This window comes from Mandrillus leucophaeus, unplaced genomic scaffold (assembly GCF_000951045.1).
Source record: "Mandrillus leucophaeus isolate KB7577 unplaced genomic scaffold, Mleu.le_1.0 Scaffold846, whole genome shotgun sequence".
NCBI classification, from domain to species: Eukaryota; Metazoa; Chordata; class Mammalia; order Primates; family Cercopithecidae; genus Mandrillus; species Mandrillus leucophaeus.
In genome coordinates this window covers 1,030,877-1,051,170 of record NW_012109208.1, presented here as the reverse complement: position 1 = coordinate 1,051,170, position 20,294 = coordinate 1,030,877, and positions in this window count along the sequence as shown.

Genomic DNA, 20,294 nt, shown 5'->3' with positions numbered 1-20,294 from the left:
TGATCAGCCTTTCTCCCCTGTCTGGGAGCCCTGCGTGCCTGGAGTGTTACCTTTGCTTGCCGTGCGGCTCTGTCCATGTTGCCTCTGGAGTGTGCCTTCTCAGCCTTCACTGTCCTTCGTTGCCTGGACACTTCTGAAGAGAGCAGGCCAGCAGTTTGGTCAGTGGCCCACATGAGCAGACTGACGGGATGTGCCCATGGTAGGGACATCCCAAAGCCCAGCACATGGGGGCGGGAGCGGCTCAGCAGGACAGTGCTGTTGACCACGTTACGTGGCTGTGTATGGGAATGTTGGGTGTCTACCTGCTCCTGGTCCTCCCTGTTCTAAAAGCAAACCCCAGACCTGGAAGGGGAGGTGGGAGAAAGCACTGCTGGTACTCACGGGTCCCTGAACAAAGTCTTTGCCCCTCCCCCACCTCTCCAGAAAGCCCCTCTCCAGAGTCTGCCCTCTGACCTAGATTGAATTCTTCTTCTAAGTACTTATGAAATAGAAATCCCTCTGATGGCCACAGTGAAACTCCATTTCTCTGCACCTCCACACCAGCTCATCTGGGGCTAGTCCCTGCCCTTGGTTGGTTTTGACAAACAGAATCTCTCTGCATCACTATTCACAGTTCATACTGCAGAGGGCTGAGTCTTCTGAAGATCTCTGCAGAGAATTACAAATATTCCAACTGCTATTTGCTGCCACAGAGGGCTGAGCACATGCAGAAACTTCTGGAGACAAATTATCCTTCATAAACTCTGTGAAATATGTTCCTCTTATGCCAAATCTATCTTTTGGAAGGAAAAAGAACTTTCTGTGTCGGGTATATTGTCAGGATCTCCCTCTTTTCATTAATTGGACATCACTTGATGTCAAGGATGTTTGGGTTTTGCTGCCCAACCTCTTAAAGCCCATTAGTGTCTCTGTCTTTCTTCCCCAGGTCCTGATTTTCCACACTCTAGCTCTGCTTTCTGACTATACTGTGGTTATGTCATTTATTTTAGGTGATCTCAATTCCTTTGGGAAGCACGGTATATTTTTAGCATTTTCATAGTTATATTGTGCTCGGTTCCCCAGCAGGCAGAAATTCTTATCCCCATTTCCCATGAAGAAAACAGTCTGGAGAATCCAATAACAGGCTCAGTTTTCATGGGACAGGTTAAAGGGAGAATCAGATGTTAAAGCAAAGTCTAGAATATTTTCCTCCTCATGTGAGTTACTATTAAGAATGCAGTTACAATTCTAAGAAAAAGAATAGAAATAATTCGTGAGTTCCATGGACGACAGAGGCCAATGGATGGCATCCTTGCCGGGCTCACCGATGAGGTCCCTGTGGCTCAGGGAGAAGTCTGTTGAGTGCATTGCTCCTCTGCAGGCTGCAGCTTTCCTACCACCTTCACCCTGTGTCCCCAGCTTCTAGAACAGCGCCTGGCAGGCACAAAATAGGCCAGGGCTGGTAAATCATGTTGAGCAAATGCCCACGATAATCATTTATGCTTTCCACTTTAAATATGTGGCCAGAGATTCTCATTCTCCATGATGTCAACTCATGGGAACGTGGAGGCCTCCTAAGGCCAGGCAAGTGGCTCTCTGGGGCCACAGGCTTCGCCCCTCACTGTTTGCGTTCTGTTGTGATGACCAGAAAGCCTCCTTCTCACAGGGAAGGCCCAGGCCCTACCCTCCTCAGAGCAGCATCAAGACGCCCACTGGCAGGTGTCCCCATGTGGTGGGGCCAGTTTGGAAGCCTCATCACAATGTCCACAGGGTCTCCGAACTGGGAAAGATCAGGAAGACGGTGACTCCCAGACGGCAAGGATGAGCTCTCTCAGGCACTGACTTTGCTGGGTTTGCTGTGGCAGCCTGGAATGCAGGGTGGTGGTGTTCGGGCTGTAGGCATTAAGACTGCTATAATTGATTGGTGATGTCTGCCCTGAGCAGGACTGGGGAGTGGGAGAATGAGTGTCACATTGCCAACTCTAACCTGATCAGCAGCCCTTCATGGTTAAGGTAGGGAACTCTTCCCTGGAGAGGTGCCTTCCAGAAGTGTTTAATTGTTGAAAATGTTTAATTGCTATCCCCGAGGTGCTGAGGAGATAGCAATGAACAAAGCAAAGTCCCTCCCTTCTGGAAGCTTGCATTCTAGTGGGGTGCCCAGTGACCCTCAAACTTCAGATCTATCCAGGGTTTGTTACAATGCAGGTTTCTGTGTCACAGTTGCTCAAATATTCTGATTCAGCCTGTCTTGGAAGTGTCTGGGCCATCATCATGCTTGCAGTGACCTCAAGTGGTCCTCTAAGGGTCTGAGGGTGGCAACAACAATGGACAGGATGCTGGGAGGGGTTTGAGGGTAGACTGAGGCCATATTTGTGGCCTGCCCCCAATCCCTCCTTACAGTGTTGCAGGCAGCTCCCCCTGGCTGGCTGGTGTTGGGTGGAAATGGCTTCAGTGCCCTGCCCTACTGAAGCTCAGTGTGGAGCCCTTGTTGGGTTCTCAGCCGAGAAAAAATGAGAGAAAACATCCATGAACCAGAAATAGAAATTGAGAGCATTAAGCAAATGGCCAGTTATCTTTCGGATGGTACCCAAATGTACTGTCTGTTTATCTGCTGCCTTCAGAGCAAGCCGGTGCCTGCCTTTGGGAGCTGACTAGGAGGACAGCTACTCAGAGTAAAGAGGCTTAATTTTCCTGGCCAGAGCCTATACTTTTTAGTATGTTGATTGAGTGAATTGTGCCTGCTTTCCTGTAGAGTCAGAGGTATTTTATCACAGACAGGAAAATCCCTGTATTCCAAACCCTGGTACCCACTGCTTGCACACAGGATAACATGCAGAATTCCACCAAATGCCCGGACTCCCCCGCAGTTCAGCCCTACCCGGCTGTGATGCTGTTTCTCTCCTGTAGACAGTCATTAAACAGTCATGTTGCAGGGAAGAAGTCCTCTCTCAAGAAGATGAGCAGTGGAAAAGAGGCTGTATTATGCTCGCCATGTCTGCGAGATGAGGGAGGCAGCGGGTGGGGCAGGAGGCCCAGTGGAGGGTGGCACAGTGGGGTGATATGGAGAATCAGCTCCTGTGAGCCGCAGGGCTTCCTCAGGAACATGAATCTCTGGCTCAGCCAGACCTCCTCTACCAAGGGCTTTGGTTTCCATGCTGCCATTTTTGGGCCATCCATGCTGGGGGTATTTCCAATCGATTGAGCCCTCAAAGGGGCCTCCTGGGCTCCTCAGAGCACAGCCTCTGCCAGTATCAACAGCCACAGCAGCCACATCCCAACGGCAACCACCACCTTAAGGAATGGAATCATCTTCTGCCATGTCTCTGATACTAACCTTGGCACCTGTGCTTTACAGGGGATTTTTATGTTGTTTCCCACTTCAAAGGCCTGTCTGAAAGATGCTCTTTGGATTTCAAAAATACTGGGTTAAAATTTCTGTCACAGTAAAGCAGAATACTTGATACTGTGTATGTATAAAAAATTCTGGGTGAACTGCTGCTATAGATGAATGACTCTTGTCCTTATTATTGCTATACATAATTAGTAAACTCGATACCAGTATTGATTCAGCATGGTGGGCCTGCGGGGCTGGGTAACTGGTTGGAGGGACGTACCCCCGTCTCAAGCAGCTCTGAGGGGTGCGTGCCTCTGGCTGTGCAGGCCCGCGAGCTCAAGCCGGCGGCGGGCAGACACAGTTCAACCAGGTGTGGCATTGAGACCCCCGTGTCCACTCCAGTGCTCAGATTCTTCAGGGCACTGTCTTCCTCTCCTTTCCTCACAAGAGCTGGACATCTGCTCATTTCCTCACTCTGCACTTGCCTTTGTTCCTTCGACTCTTAAGCAGGAAAAATTCTGTTTCTTAAGTAATTGCCTTGAGATATCACCAGTGGATGCTGGAGCCAGCTTGCTCCAGCTCCTGAAACCTAAGTGCTAAATTTTCAGTGGTCTTGGGAGCCAGTTGTTAACACAGGCATCATTAAAAATTAAATGTTAAAAACTTACAATTAAATGAATTGTATTAAAATGAAGGGAAAGTACTCAAACTTGTCACTTCCAGTTCATTGACATTTGACTGCGTCTGTACTCGCGAGGTGAGGCGGATCCACCGCCCTCCCTAACTCTGTTCATGGACCTCACATGTGCAGCCTGGAAGCGGCCACGGGTGAGAGGAAGCACACCTCAGAAGGGGCAGACACTGCAAACTAGAGCTTTCCTGCCCAGATAGCTGCTTATTAAACATTTACAAGCGCACCAGTGGGAATGACAAAGTGCACAAAACTGGAGAGCTGCACCCGCGCCACCGCCACCCAGCCTGCCACCCTGCATAGCCACCACTCCAGTAACTACCACCCCATGTGACTGCCACCCCGCCAGCCACCCTGCATAGTCATCACCCCAATAACTACTACCCCATGTGACCGCTACTCCGCCTGCCACCCTGCATAGCCACCACCCCAGTAACTGACTACCACCCCATGTGACTGCCACCTCGCCAGCCACCCTGTATAGTCACCACCCCAATAACTGATTACCACCTCGTGTGACTGCCACCCCGCCTGCCACCAGTCCAGTAACCAACTACCACCCCATGTGACTGCCACCCCGCATAGCCACCACCCCAATAACCGACTACCACCCCAATAACTGATTACCACCTCGTGTGACTGCCACCCCGCCTGCCACCCCGCATGGCCACCACCCTGTGTGAGTACCACCCCAATAACTGACTACCACCCTGAATAAACACCAACCCGCCTAACTACCATCCTGTGTCACTACCAGTCCGAATACCACCTCGAGTAACTACCACTCTCCGTGTGACTACCACCCGGCATATCCACCACCCCATGTGAGTACCACCCCTATAACCACCACCCCGTGTGAGTAGCACCCCAAATAACAACAACCCTGTATAACCACCAGCCCACCTAACTACCATCCTGTGCAACTACCACCCCAAATAACTACCACCTCAGATAACTACCACCCCATGTGACTACCACCCGTATATCCACCACCCCATGTGAGTACCATGCAATAATCACCACCTCATGTGACTACCACCCTGTGTAACCACCACCTTGAATAACCCACCTAACTACCACCCTACATCACTACCACCCCAAATAACTACCACCTTGAATAACTACCACCCTGTGTGACTACCACCCCGCATATCCACCACCCTGTGTCACTATCACTCCTATAACCACCACCCGTGTGACTACCACTCCTAATAACTACCACCCTGTATATCCACCAACCCACCTAGCTACCATCCTGTGTCACTATCACCCAGAATAACTACCACTTTGAATAACTACCACCCTGTGTCACTACCACCTCAAATAATCACCAACCCTTCTAACTATAGCCCAGTGTAACTACCACCTTGAATAAGTACCACCCAGAATAACCACCCTGTGTCACTACCACCCCGAATAACTACCACCCTGTGTAAGTACTACCCACAATAACCACCACCCCACGTAACTAACATCCTACATAATTACCACCCATTGTAATTATCACCCTGAATAACTACCAATCCATATAATTACGACTCTGACAACTACCACCCTATGTAACTACCACCCCATGTAACCAGCATCCTGATTTATTACCATCCCATGTAGCTACCACCCCTTGTAATTACTACCCCATGTAACTACAGTGAAAGGAAAAATGAATCTGGGGGACTTCAAATCACTAAGCTAAAGGGAAGTCAAGCTGGGAACTGCTTAGAGCCAACCTGCCTCCCATTCTATTCAAAGTCGCCCCTCTGCTCCACTGAGCTAAATGCTCATCTGACTGCTTCCTTTGAAGAGCCTAATCAGAAACTCAAAAGAATGCAACCACTTGTCTCTTATCTACCTACGACCTGGGAGCCCACTCCCCACTTTGAGTCTTCCCGTCTTTGCTCCAAGTCGCCCCGCCTTTCCAGACTGAACCAGTGTTCATCTTGCATATATTAATTGATGTCTCATGTCTCCCTAGAATGTGTAAAACCAAACTGTGCTCTGACCACTTTAGGCACAGATCATTAGGACCTCCTGGGGCTGTGTCACAGGTGTGCATCCTCAGCCTTGGCAAAATAAACCTTTTAAATTAACTGAGGCCTGTCTCAGATTTTCTGGGTTCACACTACCACCCCTTGTAACTGCCACCCCATGTTACTACCGCCCCGTGTAAATACCATCCCACATAACTACCACGTTACGTAACTACCACCCCGGACAACTACCACTGCATGTAACTATCACCTCATGTAACAACTATGAACCCCAATAACTACTACCCTGTGTAACTACCACCCCAAATAACTAGCACCTCACATAGCTACCACTCCATGTAACTACCACCCCAAAAAACTACCACCTCACATAACTGCCACTCAATGTATCTACCACCCTGAATAACTACCACCCCGTGTAACTACCATGCCATGTAACTATCACTCATGTAACTACCGCCCCAAGTAACTACCAACTACATAACCACTACCCCAAATAACTAACACCTCATGTAACTATCACTCTGTGTAACTACTATCCCATGTAACTACCACCACATGTAACAACCACCCTGTATATTTACTAACCTCTGTAACTACCACCCTAAAGATCTACCACCCTATGTAACTACACCTCAAACAACTACCATCTCATGTAACTATGACCCTGCAACTACCACCTTGAATAACTACCAACCCATGTAACTACCACCCCATGTAACTACCATTCTGTGTAATTACCACCTTGAATAACTACCACCCCCTCAACTACCACCCCACATAACTGCCACTCCATGTAGCTACCACCTGCTTGAGACATAGAGCACACAGTCCCCTGGGAACCAGTCATGTCTCTTCCCAGTCCACAGCACCCCCTTGCCACAGGGTAACCACTATTCTAAAGCCTCTCCCTAACGTGTAGGATTTCCTGACCTTCTCCTCATATCAGTGGTATAATATAGTGTGTTATCTCTTGTTTCTGACCTCTTTGCCCTGCTGGTATCTGTGAGATTCACTGTCATTGTGTGTAGCATGGTTCATTTCTTTAGGTTACTGTGTGGCAGTCCCTTGTATGAATATCTCGTTGTTTACTTTCCTTCTGGCCCCTCTCCTCTGCACCCCTATCAGCTCCTCCTTCCTCTTGTCCTTGTCTGTCTAGCTTTTACCAATGACTCTTGTATGACCCCCCCAGATAATTGTTGTCTCCAAAGTCTTATTGCTCCCAGAAGCCAGGTATGCTGACAGCTGTAGAATGTAAACCTGGGAACCAGGCTGAATTGACAGCTCTAATTGAGGATTCCCCTAAACCTAGACAAAGCCAGCAACTATTCCTAGAGAAACTTTTGGGTGCATAGGACCCAGGGCTACTGTGATGGTTAATGTTATGAGTCCACCTGACTGTGCCATGGTTCCCAATTTATGTGGTCAAACATTATTTTAGCTGTCTCTGTGAGGTTGTTATGGATGAAATCAACATTCAAACTGGTGTACTTCTAGTGAAGCAGATTGTATTCCCTAATGTGGGTGCACCTTTTCCAATCAGTTGAAGGCCTAAATGGAATGTGAAACTGACCTCCTCAGAGCAAGATGGATGATGCAGCTGATGGCCTTTGGACTGAACTGCAAAATTGCCTCTTGCGTGGGTCTCCAGCCTGCCAGCCCAACCTGCAGATTTTGGACTTGCCAGCTTCCATCATCTATCAAGTCAATTCTTTAAAATCTCTCTCTCTCTCTCTCTGTCTCTCTCTCTCACACACACATGCACACACACACACACACTCACTCACCACTCACCATATCGGTTCTGTTTCCCTGGAGAAGCCTGGTTGATGCAGTGACCCAACCTATGTCAGGTTGTTCACATATTGGTCAGAGCCTCAGATGCTAAATCCTAGATGGTAAGAGCTGATTGGACTGAACTGGAAATGAACCTATAGGATCCCTCTTTCCACAATAAGCTCGAGGGTCCAAAAAGGGCTTATAAATTAGGGTTAGGTCTCCTACATGCTATGCCTGAAACATTTCCAGTAAAATCTATTGGACCATAATTATATCATGCAAATATATAAAATATAAAAATATAGGCAATGTTAAGACTAAACTAGAAAATATATTGAGGCTACATTTGGGAGTTAAAGAAGATGGTGATGGGAAAGCAGCTCTTTCATCTCATTTTGTCAATTTGTATATGTAATTCAAAAACAGAAATTAGAACAGAAAGGCAGTCTTTTCACCTGAACTACAACAGTTGGCAGAGCATGTTGAAAAGGCTTTAGAACAAAAGCAAGACAGGACCCAAAATAAATGCATGGCCCTACAGATCAAACAGCAGGGTGACCCACTCCCAGCCAACTGACAAACTGATAAGGATACTTGTAGATATGTAAACAAAAGGGAATCTGGAATAAAGATCATCCCATCTTGGAAAAGAAAAGGCAAGACAAAGAAAAATCAGAAAATCTAGTTAGATGAGGGTGCACCCAATATCTTGCTCTTACCCTAAATACTTAAGGTGAGTTGATGACACATATAGATGGTCCATTTCATTATTCCTGGTTGATACAGGAGCTGCTCTTTCTAAGCTACACTTGCCACCTTTGCTTAACCTTCATCTCAGAGCAAACACACCACACAAGTGACTGATGTTTCAAATAACCCATGGATTTTCCTGAGCTCCTGGCCCTGAACTGTATAACCTTCAGGTCCTTGGCTAAAAACACTCTTTCCTGTTCTGTGATCCCATCTATGCAAATTTAATAGCAAGACATTCACATTGCAAACAGAACATTTGCACACCAGAGGGACAATTTCCTGCAGTCCCAGAGGACTCTTTTGTTCATCATCAAGCTGTGTCTGTTCTCATTCTACTTTTGCCCCTTCTGTCACATCAGATGTGGGCCCTAGATAAAGACCTTGACACTGTATCTGATACTCTATGGGCTAAAACTTCCACCAACATACAGAAATTAATTTGAGTAGAACCTATTAAAATTTAGATAGATCCTACCAAATGGTTACCGAAATTTCTCCATTATCCTCCCATGAAGCTGGGAATGAAGGAAAGGCTCAAACTAGAGTTAAAAGCCTTATAGCCAGAGCCCTGCATGCCCTTCCCATGCCCTGCATTCACCCTTACAACCCTCCTGTCCTGCCAAGAAACTGAATGGATGAGAAATCGATGTGGTCAAAACTTCAGGGCATCGACACATTTGTCATTTCTCACTTCCCAGTAATTCCTAACCCAAACACCATCCCGCCATTGGTTCCTCCCACAGCTACCTGCTTCACTGCAGTGGAGCTTTGGTCGGCTCTTCTCGGTGTGCCCCAGATCAGTCAAGTTTTTCTTCCTTCACCTGGAGGACAACAGTGTACCTGACCGGGTGCACCCCAGGGCTTCACTGAAGTCCCTCCTGCCTTTCCCAGGTCCACAGTCAAGACTTTACAAAATGGTCAGAGCACATTCTGATATTTAGTGCATGGCCTGCCAGAAGAGGGAAAGGCATTCCCTCCCAATAGACAAAAGACTATGCAGACTTGTCCTAGAACCCTCACAGCAACAATGGAGAGGGTTTCTAGGTTAACTGGATATTGCAGACAATGGGTGCCAAGTTTTTCTGAGGTTATGATACCTCTTTATGAACTCAGTTCTCAGAAAGACCCTCTGCTGTGGGAGTTCCAACATGAGCAGGCCTTGTGGGACCTGAAGAAGGCTCCTCAGTGGCCTCCTTCCAGGTGCGTTCCTAACTAGCAAAGCCATTCATCTATTTGTGCATGAGACATCTGGACATGCCCTTAAGGTTCTGAATCAACTTCATGGAAGGGCTGAATATGCCAAGCAGCCCCAAAATGCCAGAAGTGCCAGGAAACCAAAAGATGAGGCAGGCAAATCCAGTTTGTGGGTATAGGGTGATTCATTAGAACCTTCGAACAGAAGCAGAGTCTTGAGAGGCTACAAGACAAGTAGACCTCCCTGCTGTCACTCCTCAGACCCAGGGCTTATATACCATAGGGAAAGAGTGTATGTGCTCTATTGAGACGATGAAAGGCAGCCCCCTAGAACAGGAAAGAATGCTGTGTGTGTCAGAGCCTGCCATTTGTATAGTAGCATCAAGGTTGACATGCTCTTACGCAAGGGAAATTGAATACAGTAGAATCGGGACTCATTCCTGGGACTGGGGCTGACCAGAAGTCAGCATGTAACCAGCATCCAGGATGGAGTCTCTTTTGTCTCCACTCTATCAAAAGCCTGTTGTGGACTCTGTAGCCTGGATTCAGTGATAAAGGTTATCCCTCTTGCCTCGGGGCAGGAGCTGGCACTGCTGGTGTTTCCTCTGAACTAGCTCTAGGCTCCCTGCCTGACCTCATAGCTCCGCATGCAGCACAGACACCACTTCACTTCTCAACCGGCCCACCAACCTCTTAGGAAATTCCATGACTCCCTCTCACTTTAGCGTTCACCATGGCAACACCCTGAACCTGCCACTCTCCTGCCCCAGCCCGGGGACAGGCACCTCTTGATGGTCATTCCTGAGCTGGGGAGCCCTCTGCACCACACTCAGATTTTGAGACGCCATCAAGAACCCTGACCTAACATGATGGATTGTGCCTCACAACCGAACCTGGAGGTGATCAAGCAGCAGGCAGCGCTAACCGGGAATCTAAGGCTCCTTCAGAATACAGTCCTCTACCACGATCAGGTCAGCCCAGACAGCAGCACTGACCATACTCACCAGAGACGTCAATTCATCAAACCCAGAGAGTAAACTCATACACAGACAGCAGACATGCTCCGAGATGCATTGGAAATAAAAGGGCTTTCTTGACTTGGGGCTCCCTCACTTGCTATTGTGAGTTCCCACCTTCACGCAGGGGCAGCCTCCCCATCCTTTCAATTCCCACACCACTGATCTGTCGTGATCTCTCTAACAGCCATCTTTTCTAAGTCTGACATCATGATTAATGTCTTGACAGTTTCTCTTTTCTGACCTGTAAATTTTATTACAGGAGAAGTCTTAGCAAGTTATAAATTTTAGAAATTACACTTAGCAGTATATTCCAGAGTCATTCTTATCAGAAAGCACATGATTTCCTGATTGCATGCATCCTGCGAATCTGTCACAACTCAGCCATGTGACAGTGGAGGTTGTCACTTGTTACTTCCTGCTGCAGGGACTTCTGTGCAAGCCTTATTTGACCTTCCTGGCTGTGGACATAAAGATGGGGTCTTTTGTGTCCCCCAGAGTAGCTAGCATATATCCTCTATGAGGCAGAGCTGCAGCAGATGTTCATACACATACACAAACATCAATGCTGTTTTCTGGGAATTTCTCTTCAGCCACCAAATTTCAAGAAATCAATGTGTTTCCCTCTCTGCTTTTCCAGACCTTACAAACGCAGCAGAATGAATCAAAAGGGCATAGTTCATGCTTCTCCAGCTGGCAGAAGCACAAGCTACATGTAGTTCACTTAAGCATCTGATTCCAAGCTCAAAACATTAACCTCTAATTAAATTATATCCTCTTGACACCTATAATGTAAAATTATGGTAATGTATGATGTTATTAATTATATCTAATTATTCAATTAGCAAATAGCAGATACCAGTGGGGATGAAAGTTTGTGAATGATTTATCAGAAAAGCCAAGTTTGACAAGTCTGGAGCCTGCTGCTTGGTGGCAAGAGAAAGGATGTCCCCAGGCGCCGATCAGCCTCCAGGGAGGAGGGGGGATGCTTCTAGCTGCCCTGGAGACACACGGTCTAGAGACCAGAGGTTGTGTTCGAGGGCGCTGAGCTTGTGCCTGGGAAAGTCTGGGCTGGTCTTAGAACCTACCAGAGAGAGGATATGTCATTCTTTCTTCCCCAGAGCTGAGACAATTTCAGGCTCCAAACCCAGACCTCTGCCAAAGGCTGGGTGGGGTTTTCTCTTAGCAAGTGGTAGCTCACTTAACACTTTTCAACTCAACACACATCTCTTGAGTGTTGACTGGGTTCTAGGTAAGATACTGAGACAATGTTGGCCTGGAGGGAAACAGGGATTCCATGTTAATTTGGAAACAAGCAGGAGATGTGAACTGTCATCTGGCTACTTGACTCCCCGGGTACACAGGCTTCTCAGGCTTTTCTTGGCAACTCACCAGAGCCTGGGCTTCCACAGGCTGGTCTTCCTGAATCTGACCTGCCTCATGATCACACCAGGAGACACAAAGGCTCCTCTCCTGCTCCATATTAATGCTGCCTCAAATCCCTCACTCTGCCCGTCTGGAGAGCAGGGCCATTTGAGGGCTGCAGATTAACTTAGGGACTCCAGCCCAGCTGGGCCCTTCCTGCCTTAAACCTTATCCGTGAGGGGCCAGTGTGGGGATGTTCTGAATTTGGACACATTACAGAGCAGAGCAGAGCAGAGCAGAGCAGAGCAGAGCAGAGGGCTTGATGAAGTCGTCCTTTAGTGAGCGTGCCCCTTCCATGCCCAGACAATTGCCAAAGACTACCGTGCCCTTGGGGGAGAGCCTGTGGGAGCATAGCAGAGAAAACCTCAGTAAAAAACATTGGCTCAATTGCTCCCCTGAGTAATTTAAAGGGAGCAGCTTTCCCCTGCTCTTGGCCACGTTTGTCATCTGGATACGCCATTGGCCAGAAAGAAAAGTGTCTTTGAACAGCCAGAGCAGTAGGGGTCACAGTTTAATGAAGATTATGATGTTAAGTGTCACTGGAATTTTGGTGAGGGGAGATCACTAAATATTTTCAAGATATACAAGGTAAAATTCACTGATGAAAATTGTGTGTGCATTATTCCAAAGTAAGTGAAAACCCATTTTATCACACCACAGATTGAAATATTTATTCTAATTATAGTCAATCCTCATCTTTATCAAAATAAACATTTACTGTATTCTTCTCATTAACAAAAATAAAATTATACATAAAAGTTCAAGCCCTTAGTACTTTGACACTTTTACCTTCTGTTTTCTTAAGTATAAAGAAAAACTTTGATTGTGTCCCATAAAATTTTTGAAGTTGTTTATGACTTTAGTAGATGATTTTGATTATTCTCAAAATTAGCAAAACAACCCAAAATGTCCAGAAATGTACCTTTGCCACAGGCTTACTAAAGCTTTTATCACACATTTTATATCATACATAATAATTTTGCTACAAGATGGCATTATACCACATTCAATAATAACAAATAGTATTTAGACTTACCTTGTTTTTTTTACAACTTATTATAAAATAAATATGAATTATTATATTCAATTTTTATCAGTTTAATATTGACTGATTTTAGTCATCTTTCTTATGAGATACATTTTGCAATTTATTTCTCAGTGATTTTTATGCTATTTCTTGAAACATGCAATTCACACATTTGCTTGAGCTGAGAAACGCCATATGCCTTCACCCGGGAGGGAGTCCCATCTGGCAGTTGAATTGTGCCAACAGAAGCTGCAGTGCTGGCTTTCCAAGCATGTCATCAGGGTGGCATCTCCATCATTCAGGCTGGCTAAGCCTCAGCTTCAAGGTCTTCAGGAAAATATATTCAAAGCATATGATAAGATAATATCCAGCACTTTCTCTTAGCAGGTTGAACCAAGTACCTACAAGGGAAACGCTGGTGTACGGTCCTCTGAGAGTCTTGTAATAGTGCCCTTTGCATAGACTTCCAAGAGACTGAGCAATGATGATTTGAATGATTGGAAAACAAATCCCTTTCTAAGGGAGGTGGTTTCTAATTCTTTGCTATCAACAAAATTAAAGGCAGATCTAATGGCTATAACTGAGAAAGAGCCTCAGAACTGAATGCCATTGGTATAACAAAATTTTCACCTACTCTTAGATGGGAATAAAGTTTCTCAGTGTATTCAGCTGTAAAACAAAACTACAAAAAACAAAGGTGAGAATAAAACTGATATGAGGTCTCCCTTGCTTAATACTCAAAATAAGCACTAATCATCTACAGCAAGGCCCTAGCCAAAAATACAATTTATAGGCCCCCAGTAAAGGTCAATATCAATATGAACCACAGGGGTGGGTTGGGGGAACCCTGAGCTCTCTCCAGACAACTGCACCAGTCACGGGCACCTGCTATCCCTGCTGTCCACTTCTTGATCCAGGGGACATATACGTGGGTTACTCAAGAAACAGAGCAACGACCACAAAATCATCTCATTACAAGGAACATCCCCAATGCAATCTTATTTTTTAATATAATAATTTATCAATTTTTTATTATATATCTTGAATTGCTCAATTAATGATCATTGTCATGATAACTCAATTAAAAAATTGAACATCTAGAGCCTTTTGGTCATAGGAAACAAAATAATTTCAATTGATATGCATGTTTCTCTTCCAGAATTTTATGAGATGATAATAAAGTACTTTCAAGCATAAAATTCTATGACATTAGAATAAAATTCAACGACGGAAGTAGAATTGAACTGTGAGTTCCAGTAGAAGAAAAGAAGGGATAAAATTTCTGACTGTTAAGGTGGAGATTGCTCATGTATTCTTTTTTTTTTTTTCTGCAACCTCCACCTCCTGGCAAGCAAGTCTCCTGTCTCAGCCTCCCAAGTAGCTGGAATTACAGGTGTGCACCACCATGCCTGCCTAATTTTTGTATTTTTAGTAGAGAGGGGGTTTCACCATCGTGGTCAAGCTGGTCTCAAACTCCTGACCTTGTGATCCACCTGCCTCGGCCTCCCAAAGTGCTGAGATTACACGCTGCTCATATATTCTTTTAAAATGGATAATGGTAAGTTTTAAATTGCTGTGGTATTTATTTTCTTTCTTTCTTTTTTTTTTTTTTTTTTGAGATGGAGTCTCACTCTGTTGCCCAGGCTGGAGTGCAGTGGTGCGATCTCGGCTCACTGCGACCTCTGCCTCCCGGGTTCAAGTGATTCTTCTGCCTCAGCCTCCTGAGTAGCTGGTATTACAGGTGCACACTACAACACCTGGTTAATTTTTGTATTTTCAGTAGAGACAGGGTTTCACCATGTTGGCCAGGCTGCTCTGAAACATCTGACTTCATGATACATCCTCCTCGGCCTCCCAAAGTGCTGGGATTACAGGCGTGAGCCACTGCAACTGGCCAGTATTTATTTTCTATTGCATAAATTCTAGAGAGAGCTAACAGGTTTATTTTAAAATGGCAGTTTTTATAATATCTGAAAAATTATATGTTTGTGTGAAAAAGTTAAATGTTACCTCAAATATATGTGAGAGAAGTTTCATGACTGTCAAAATTCTTTTAAGGAGCAAGCACAGTGGTTGAAGAACTGCAGCCTGGGGATTGGGGCTCTCGATGAGGAGCAGCTGGTGCAGAGGGAGAGAAGCTGGACAGAGCCCACTGTTTCTGGGAAACTGCGATAGATTGGTGGAGGAACTGAATGCGGAGGAGAAGCAATGAGCCCGGCAGGTGGGAAGGTGTCTAATCATGGAGGCCTTGGGTAGGAAGCCGAGGAGGGTCTGGAGTTTGCAGAGAGTATTCAGCAGTAGGCAGCGATGATGAAGGCCATTTTGGAAGGATTTTTGGGGTGCTGTGACAGTGCATCAATTGGCATATGGAGAGGGCAGAGGGACGGGAAGCAGGAGCATGAGAAATGAGAAAGGCAGGAATGAGGCAGAGGTGGCAGCAGGGAGGCGGGAGGGCCAGTGTTTGGCAAGTAGAAGTGACAGGTGCTGGTGACTCACATTGGGGGCCTGCATGAAGGAAAAGACCCAGTCTCAGGTTTCTGCCTGATGCTCTGGGTACAAACATTGTGGGAGATACTGGAAGCAACCTGAGGTCATTAGATGATACCTTGGACTATTTTGGGCCTAGTGAAAATGAATTGCTATTATTTTGCCCATCAGGAAACTATAAGCTTTTCAGTCTCTCCACTCAATTCTACTCACAGGACCAGTGGGAGACGTCTAGAGTCAGGCCATTCCCTGCACAGGTGTGCAGTGTGTCATCTGCACATTGGTCGAAAGAATGTTAAAAGTCTGTCCCAAGTTATTTTCAAATAAGAAAGCTGAGTCCCAGAGAGAGAATGTGACAGTCAAATTACATAACTAGCTGGTTGCCAGTTTTATTTAAGTTGCCCTGGCAAGAAGTGAAGTGAGTAATAGTTCACACTGTGTAGAGAAAAGGGAAAACCAGAGCTCCACTCTTGTCATCTCCAGTGGGGAAGGCAGGTTTGTAAATGGATTTAACTCTCCAATTAAAAGATAGAGAATGGAAGAGTGGATCAAAACATGATCCAGTGATATAATAACAAAAAGAGACACACTTTAGATTCAAAGAAACGAATGGTTTGAAAATAAAAGTATGGAAAAATACATTGCATACAAACAGTAACCTATAGAGAGCCAGAGTGCTTATATTAATGTCAGACAAAACAGACTTAAAGACAAAAACTGCTACTTGAGACAAAGGACATTTTATAATGATAAATGGAAACTCCATCAAGAAGATGTAACAATTGTACAAATAACAACAGAGACCCAAAATACATGAAGAAAAATGACAGAATTAAAGGGAGAAACTGACAATTCAACAATAATAGTTCAACACTCCATTCTAAATAATGATTAGAACAATTAGACAGAAGATCACAAAATAATGGATAACTTGAACAATATGAAACAATGACAACAGTCACCTACAGAGCACTCTACCCAACGACAGAATACACATTCCTCTTAAACGCATATAGAATATTTTCCGTGGTAGAGCATATGTTAAGTCACAAAATCGGTCCCAATAAATTTGCAGTGGTCAAACTCATGCCAAGTATGTTCTCTGACCACAATAGAAAAAAAATAGAAATTGGTAACAAAAGGAAATTTGAAAACTCCAAATATATGGAAAGTAAACAGTACATTAAAAAATGACCAATAGGTCAAAGATAAATCACAAGAAATTGGGAAATTCTTTGAGATGAATGGAAATTAAAATGCAACATACCTGAATTTACGGGATAAAATGAAAGTGGTGCTCAGAGAGAAATATACAGCCATCAGTGTCTACATTTAAAAAGGAGAAATATTTGAAGTCCATAACTAAACCATCCACCTTAAGCAACTAGAAAAGGAAGAACACTACACCCAAAGCAGCTGCAGGAAGTAAACAATAGAGAAGAAATAAATAAAATAGAGAACAGAAAAACAACGGAGAAAATGAACACAATAAAAATTGCTTCTTGAAAAGATTAACAAAATCGACACATCTGTACCTAGGCTGACCAGGAGAGAAAGAGAGAAGACTCAAATTACTAAATCAGGAATAAAAGTTGGGGGGGGGGCATTAACACAGACCATTCAAAAAGAAAAAAGATTATAAAGGAATACCATGACAAACTGTGTGACAATATATTAGACATTCACATAAAATGGACAAATTCCTAGCAAGATACAAACCTCCAAAATGGACTCACAAAGAAATAGACTTATAACAAGTAAAGAGATTGTATTAGTCACAAAACAAAAACAAAAACAAACTTCCTGCAAAGAAAAGCCCAGAACAAGTTAGCTTCACCAGTGATTTGATGAATTCTACTAAACCTTTACAAAATAATTAACACTAGTCCTTTAAATACTCTTCTAAAAAGCAGAATAGGAGTAAGACTCCCCCGTTCTTGCTATTATTCCAGTGTTACTCTGATACCAAAGTCAAATATCATAAGAAAAGAAAACCACAAACCAATGCATCTTATAAATGTAGATATGAAAATACTCAATGAAACACTAGAAAACCAAATCTAGCAGCATTCACCATGTGGTAATTATCCCAAGATGCCAATTTGGTTCAACATATGAGAAAGTAATCAATGTAATATACCACACTAATAAAATTAAGGATAAAAATCACATAAGATCTCAATGGACACAGACAAACTCTTGACCCAGTCTACCACCTTTCTATGATGAAAAACACCCAAGAAACCAGGAATGTAAGGATGCTTTCTCAAACTGATAAAGGACATTTATGAAAAACCCACAGTTAATATCATACTTAATAGCAAAAGACTAAAATCTTTCCTAGAAGATCAGGGACAAAACAAGAATGTCTCTCCTCTTGCCACTTCATTTAACATTGTTCTGGAAGTTCTACCCAGGTCAGTTAGGTCAGAAAAATACATAAAAGACATGGAGATTGGAAAGGAAGAAGTACAACTATCAGTATTTGCAGATGATCTGACCTCATATATAGAAATTCCCAGAAAATGCACAAGTAAACTATTATGACTTCAGCAAACTTGTAGGATTCAAAATCAATACACAAAAATCAGTTGCATTTCTATACATTAGCAATAAACCATCTGAAAATGAAATTAAGAAAATAATCTCATGTTTAGTAGGACCAAAAAGAATGAAATACTTAGGAATAAATTTAAAGAAGTGTAAAACTTATACACTGAAAACTACAAAAGATAGCTAGAATAAAGTGTATCACAGCAAAATGAATGAAAAGACATCCCATATTCATGGACTGGATGAATTTTGTTAAGGTAGTAATACTCACCAAATTGATACAGAGATTTCATGTGCTCCCTATTAAAATACCAACTTTTTGTTTCCCAGGAATAGAAATTCTCATCTAAAATCTTTATGGAAATGGAACCTGGAGTACCCAAAACAGTTTTTAAAAAGGAACAACAAAGTTGGAAGACTCAGACTTTCCCATTTCAAAACTTACTACAAAGCTAAATTAATCAAGACAATAAGGTACTGGCACAATGACAGATATATGGATGACAGAATATAATTGAGAGTCGAGATATAAATCTGTGCATCTATGAGCAATTGATTGTCAACAAAGGTACCAAGACCATTGAATGAGAAAAGAATAACCTTTTCAACAAATGGTGCCAAGATGTGAAAAAATTAAGTTGGCTCCCACCTCAAACAATATAGAAAAATTAACCAATAATGGATCAAAGACCTAAATGTAAAAGCCAATCTGTAACATTTTTAGAGAAAACATAGGTATAAGTCTTTGTGAACTTGGATTAAGCAATCGTGTTTTAGATATGACAAAAAAGCACAAGCCCCTTTGAAGGAAGCAGTTTGCCACTGTAGGATCCAAGAGACAGCTGAAAAACTGAGTGCCCAAAGTGTGAGAGGGGAATGTCTGCCCCTGAACACACATCCTCACTGGGGAACCTGAAGGTCTAGATGATGGGAAAAGAATTTGACCTTACCTGGGGCTGAGATGAATTTAGAGAGCCAAGTGAAAGGGTAGAGGAAGCAGTGGGAAGAACGCTGTAGGGACTCTTGGTCCCCAGGAAAGCCATTCCTGACTTTGTCTCTCAGGGGTTTTTGTGGAGGGGTGCCAGTGGAACTGAGGAAAGACCACAGAGAGAAGGAAAATTCCAGCTGGACTTTGTAACAATTTCAACCAAACATGAACTTGCATGGACAGAATCCAGGGGAGGAGGTGAACAAGGAGTGCATTTATGAACACAGAAACCATGGCAGGCAGGGAGGCAAGAAGCCTGAAAGCCCTGCTTGTTTTCTCAGTAGGGAGGCTTGTAGTCTGGGGCAGATTCTCAGCCCTGCTCACTGCCTGCCTGGAGATAAACTTGATGCTCTTGTGGGGGCACAGTGGGAGTGAGACTGTCCTTTTGGACTGTCTGGGAGCTGGGTGAGGCCTGTCATGCTGGTTTTCTCCCACTTCCCTGGTGACCTGTATGACACAGCAGAGGCGGCCATAATCCCCCTGGAAACATAACTCCATTGGTCTGAGAATAAAACACCCATCCTCTACAGCAGCCATGGCAAGCCCTGCCCAAGGAGAGTCTGAGCTCAGCCATGCCTAACCCTGCCACCATCTGATGATCTTTCTCTACTTGCCCTGGTAGAGGTAGCTGAAGACAAAAGACATAATCTCTTGGGAGCTCTATGGCTCCATCCACCACCGGATCCTCCCTATGCTACTGCAGCTGATGCGCTGGAGGACAACCAACACAAAACCAGCACACTTAACAAAAATACAACCAAAGACCCTCACTGAGTCCACTTTACTCCCCTGCTACCTCCACTGGAACAGGTCCTGGTATCCACAGCTAAGACACCTGAAGATAGATCATACCACAGGACTCTTTGCAGACATACTCCCGAGTACCAGGCCAGAGCCCAGTAGCTCCACTGGGTGACTGGAACTAGAAGAGAAATAACAATCACTACAGTTTGGCTCTTAGGAAGCCCCATCCCTAGGGGAAGGAAGGGGGAGAACACCACATCAAGGAAGGACCCAGTGGGACAAAAGAATCAGAATAGCAGCTTTTGAGTCCCAGATCTTCCCTCTGACATAGTCTAC